Source organism: Spinacia oleracea, chromosome 4 (genome assembly GCF_020520425.1).
Source record: "Spinacia oleracea cultivar Varoflay chromosome 4, BTI_SOV_V1, whole genome shotgun sequence".
Lineage (NCBI taxonomy): Eukaryota > Viridiplantae > Streptophyta > Magnoliopsida > Caryophyllales > Amaranthaceae > Spinacia > Spinacia oleracea.
This window is the reverse complement of record NC_079490.1, coordinates 42,524,804-42,530,957: the sequence shown is the minus strand read 5'-3', so window position 1 is coordinate 42,530,957 and position 6,154 is coordinate 42,524,804.

The window sequence follows — 6,154 nt, the reverse complement described above, 5'->3', positions numbered from 1 at the left end:
CAGACCAGCCATATCATTTATGTCTTTTCCTATTCATGTCTAAGAAAGAAAGACTAAAACAATTGAGGTATGTTACTGTAAGATCTTAAAACATGGTAAAAGGTTGATAGACATAAGCTACAATTGGGGATCTTTGAATGCAACCTCACTGACCCAATGCCACAATTTTTTTTTACTCACAGTAACTTTTAGTTATCAGAATAAAGCCAATTATCCCAATTTCGTAATCACGAAATTGATTACAATTTAAAAAATAGAATCAATCACATATAGAAATTTAATGGCTCAACATCATACATAACTCACATTACTTTGCATGCCCTTGCGAAATGGTATTTCGGGTGTAGCTTGGGCAACCAACATCATGAACTGGTAAATAAAATGTCTACTCAAAAAGCCTAATAGAGAAAATTTAAAGATATATACTTAACATAGAAAAAAAACGACTAACAAGCTAAAATTAAGTTTAAAAATCCTGAATCAAGCAATCAAAAGTAAGTCCTTGTGAAAGTTCATCTTTGTAATCTACCATCTCTCCCATGAATCTTTCTAAGCAACCTGAGGACCAAGCTATAAAACAAGCAGGCTTAAGTTGTGTTCTGCATCACAATGATATTGATACATTTCACATCCACGGTAGGTTATATTATCCTATGGGACAAATCCTGACCTAGGAAAAATCATAATGCAACTGAAACTAAATTTATGTTTTGAGTAAGAAATTCCCTTGATAAACAAAACAGTATAAAGGAACAAGCACATGAGATAGCCTAAATCAAAAACTTTTAGGCTACAACCCAATTTCACAAAGAACACAAGAACATGAACATCTTGCCTACAATCCAACTCAAGAATAAAATAAAGGGGATCCGAGACTCGAGAACAGAAAGAAATTGTCATGGAGGTATAAAATTCAGAACTAAGATCACTCAAAATTATCCCATCAGACACTTGATTAATATTGTAGACTCGATACAAAGTAGTTCTCTAATTAAGTCATGCGAAATGAATCACTTAAAGCACTTGATTGACATTGTGGACTAAACATAAAATTCCCTAATTAAATCATACAAAGAAATCATTAGAATCATTCATCAGAATATAGTGTAATTCACATCAACAGGGTAGCAGAATAGCACAGAGTAGAACGAGAAAAAAACCAACAGTATAGCATCATCACCGAGCAACCAACTGATCCAAACTTAATAAATAAGCCAAAATAACCATTGAAATCAACAAATACACCATGAATAAAATCAACCAAATTCCTCAATCATCCAAATTCCCCAATTAACCGAATTCCCTAATTAAGAACCCTAATTTAGAACTCAAAACAACACAAAAAAATTCCATTATAATCGGTTGAAAACTTAAACAACAAAATTATGAAATTTAAGAGCAAATTCGATCAAATTTAATAGCAAATTTAAGAGAAAAATTATGAAAACTAACGTGGTTCTTCGCGCAAATTCAGAACTGGATTCCGTCACTTTCTATATGTTGCTTCAAAGGAACGATGATGGAAGATAAAATCTGTTGCTTCAAGGAACGCAGAGGAGGAAGGCGAAAGAGAACGAGGAAGGCGAAAGAGAACAAGGAACGCAGAGGCGGCCTCTAGTGAAGAAGAACGCAAAGCCCTAAACCGTGAAAAGCAGTGAGAGGAAACCCAAAATAAACGCAATCTGTTGGATAAAATAACGCGCCCTTATGAAATATTTTTAATAAACCTATTTTCTATTTGATTTTATTTTTAATTTTTAACATGTTTTAGATGTTTGACAAAACAACCGTTGCAATATCTCATTAAAATATTAAAAAACTAAAAACTGTTGCAATAAAATAGTCATAATATATAAGTGTTGCAATAGCTTTTCTATAGCAACGTTTTTTCAAAGTCAAAGTCTACTAAAATTAATAATTATTTAACTGTTGCAATAGCTATGATATAGCAACGCCAGGAAAACTGTTATCTAAAAAGGCGTTGTTATAGCCCTATTTTGTAGTAGTGAGATCTACTTGGCGCCGGGTGATGGTGTTTGTCTCCCTTGGGAGAACTTTGTAGATAGGAGTGGCCATTATGAGGACCATTTGAAGAGGCTCGCTCTACCTGCATGCTTCGTACTGCCAGTGAGCTTTTGAATCTTGTATTCTTCTATTCTTGTACTCTTGTATTCTTGTACTCTTGTGTAATTGTTTTCTTGTATGCTTGTACGATTGTTTGATTGTTTTTAGTAGGAGGAGGTTGATCCTGAGGACATTCCCTATGCTGATAGGGTTATCCTCTATGAGAACTCGGATGGGAAGCAGGTGGAGGTGACCATCCCTGTAGCTTCTCCTCCGCACCGGAGATTGTCTGATGTTGTACCCGAGCATTATGCAGCTGTAAATACTGTTGTATTTTCTTGAAACTTGATTGTAATCTTGTATCTAGAAATTGATCTTGAATTTTGTATGCAGGCGCCTCGGGTGAGAGTGCGTCGCTGGATGCTGTTGATTGATTCTTTGAAGAGGCATTGTGCCAAGCTGACCCATAAGCTTTCTGGCCGGGATAGAGAGGTGCTTTCCTTGACTTTGAAATTTGTATTCTAGAAAACTCGAATTTTGGATGTCTGATTCTTGAAATTTGTACTTTGTATAGGAGAGTCGTCGAGGTCGCAGGGGTTCCGTTGACAGGGAGCCCCAGGCGGAGACTTCGTTGAGGCAGGAAGGACCGAGCTTGGATATGGGACAGGGGTCCCATGCTGGTACTTTTCAGAGACATTCTGACGTTTATAGGGGAGCTGCCCCATTTTATATGTTGATCCCACCAGGCATTCATTTGGGGGTGCGAGCTGTTCGAGGCCTCCTGTTCCTCCTCCTGCTTATTACTTTGGAGGGAGCGGTCCTCAGCCTTAGGGTGTAGATCCTTTGACTTACTGGTACGAGATAGAGAGAATGCGTCAGGCCCAGATTCTTGAGGCGCAACGCCAGTTCATGACGATGTCGCAGCCTTATCAGTACCCTTTTCCTCCGCAGGGAACTTATCGTTCTTCCGGTACCCTTCGTATCTCAGAGCAGGAGCCTAGTACCCCTGGGATAGAGCTGGACCAAGATCTAGAGCGTTACCGGTACCGCAACAGGGGCAAAGAGCCTGTGGTTGACATTATGGCTGGTGATAACTCGGACTGACCCTGCATGGTAGCGAGTTCTAGCTTGCCTTGGTTTGATTTTTTTGTATGGATGGTATTTGTATGTATTTGTATGGTTGTATGGTCTTGAATTTTTGAAGATTGGTTTGCATGTTTGAAAATTTGAGTTTGTATGCGTTGTGTGTGCTTTTGAAATTTGTAGCTATATGCATGCATGAGAAATTTGCAAAAAAAAATTGAAAAAATTTGCCCATGTTTTCAGGTGTATATACCCATTATAAGCCCCCACTTTGAATGAGATTTTTTTGGTTAGGAAAAGCGCAAGTCAAAGTATATTCAACTTTTGCTATGCATATGCAGACTTGACTTAAGACGCCGATCTTGGACTAGAATTCTTGAATTTTGAATAACTTGACCCGAAATTTACCCGAGGCGCTGACTCGGACTGCTTGAAATTGCGCGGCTTGCGGCTTTGGAATCTTGAATAATGGAGGTTGTACTCTACTGTCCGAAGCACTAAAGAGTGCGTACTTGGAGTCATAAAAGGGGACGGTGGCCTCGTCCTTTGTTGAAAGCCCCTGCGTTTGGCGCAAGGTTCAGCGCCTGGCGCCGGCGTGCTGACATGCAAGCCGACTCTTGTATAAATAGGGAGCTTGTCGGATCATTCTTTTGCAACAATCCTTCCCTGCTATCCTTTGCATACTGCTTCCTCACGAAAAAGAAGAGAGAATATGGCTATTTCTTTTGAAAATGCCTTGAACTCTTGGCTCGGTTCGTTAGGCAAATTAGAGAAGAGGAAGCTCGATGGCATGTATCTTGGGGTGCTCGCCTACTTTCGGTTTGTAAAGATCGATGTGCAGTTCATTCTTGCTGTTGTGGAGGCTTGGGATCCAAATCATCATGTCTTCCATTTTGGAAATAATGAGGTATGTCCCCTCCATGAGGAATTTATTGCCATATTGGGGTGGCCCATTATGCCGGAGTCATGCATGCCTAGTGTTGAAGAACACTTTTTCTTGAAATATTTGGGCTTGAAGCCCCCACTTTTGAGTGCTGTTGTATATGGCAGAGGGGTGGATTTCTCCCTCCTTGCACCTATTTTGCTGGCGTTGATGTTCCTAAGATTTTCCGCTTGAGGGCCTTGAGTTTTTGTATATTTGCTCGCTTCCTCTTTTCGAAACAGGGGTTTGGCAATGGTGATGCCTCCCTAATAGAGATTGTAGGGAAATTTGCTAATGGTCGGGACCCAATGCCGCGAAACATTGATGGGCCTTGACATGCTGAAGTCGGACCCTTCTTCTTTGCCGTCGGGAAGTCCGGTATTACTCCAAGTAAGGATCTGGAGCTTTCTTGTATATTGAATTTGTACTTGGATTTTGAATATTGAATATTGAATTTCTTTTCTTGTATACTCCCCAAGGTCTGGCTTATGGAGAGGCTCATACTGGTGGCACCACAGGAGAACATGGAAAGCTATAATCGAAATGGGTTCATTGTGCGTCCCATGGTATATGGCCGGCTTTCATTGGATGAGTGGCGATGCGAACTTTATGGAATTGGATCTCATATAAGATGGGTAGTTCCTTGGTGGGGAATTGCTGCTATGAGACATGCCCCAGGTTCTACTGCTTGAGGGTTCCAAACCTCACAATGCTGGTCTTCTACTCGCCTACTCGAGTGATGGGACAATATGGCTTGAAACAGGAAATCCCGAACTGTGCTGAAGAGAACCCGAAACCAGTTGCGCTAAATGCAAATCGATTTGAAGTTTGGAGGCGGTATTGGGTTGCCAAACCATTCTTGAGTGTTCAATACCCGCCTGCGCCTGATACTCTGTCTGTGGGGTACGTTGTATGGATGAGAGGCCCAAGCCAGAGGGACATTTCTCTCTCCGGACCAGCTAGAGTTTGAGGCTCTAGAGCTAGACGCCCTGCATCAACTGATTGCGAGGAAGGTGACGGGAGTGTGGCTCGTCCGGTGCTTGACCGTTCGGAGTCCAAAGGAGGTTCTTCATCCTCCCGTCTTGAAAAGCTAGCAAGTTCCTTCTCCCGCCGCTTGGGCAAGGAAAAGATTGATGATTGATCGCAGAAGGAGCCAGGGGATAGTACTCAAGGTGCGAAGACTCAAGAGCATAGTCGCCCGACCCTAGATCTTTGTAGGCTAAATGTGTTTGAAGTTGTACTAGAAGGAATTGTGTGTTTAGAATGTGTTTGGAAAATGTGTTTAGAAAAAAAATTTAGGAAGTGAAAAGGCTTTTGAACTTTGCTTCACTTGATCCTAACCTTATATTTGAATTAGCTTTGAAGGCCTTAGAACCAAATAAATAGTTATTGTGTTAAATTCCGCTTGAACATGCTTTGCTTTGAATTGGCACATTTGGAATAAAGACAACAACAATTGGATTTTGAATTTTATTTGTTTTTTAGGATTCCCTTAATTGAGGAAATTTTGAAAAAAAATTGTATTAAAGTGGCCGGGCCTCGGAATGAGGTTTCTTACGTGTCCCGTTAAGGAATCATGCCGGACGTAGTTCTAACCTTTACAGGACTTTTGAATTGGATTCTTGAATTTGAACATGGAACTTAGACATAGAACTTCTTGAGTTGATCGAGGTTTGTCAGAGATCGGAATTCTGTTCCATCGACGTCTGTTAGTTCGACTGCTCCCCCAGAGAGGATTTTCTTGGCAATGTATGGTCCTGCCCAATTGGGTTTGAATTGTCCCCTTGGGTCCATGACGCTTTTGCGAAGGGCTTTCAGGACAAGCTCACCTTCTTTGATGTTTCCACTAGTAGAAAAAACCCTTATTGCAGCGGGCTTTTAGACCCCTGTTGCAGCGTACATTGTATGCTGAAACTGGGGGTCCTGCAACAAGTCTGAACTTGTTGCAACATACAATGTTCGCTACAAAAAGTGCTTTTTTGCAGCGTACATATGCATGTACGCTGGAAAAAGTGCCAAAAATTTGGCAAAATTCTTGACTTGTTGCAGCGTACAAATTGTTGTACGCTGCAAAAACCCCAACCT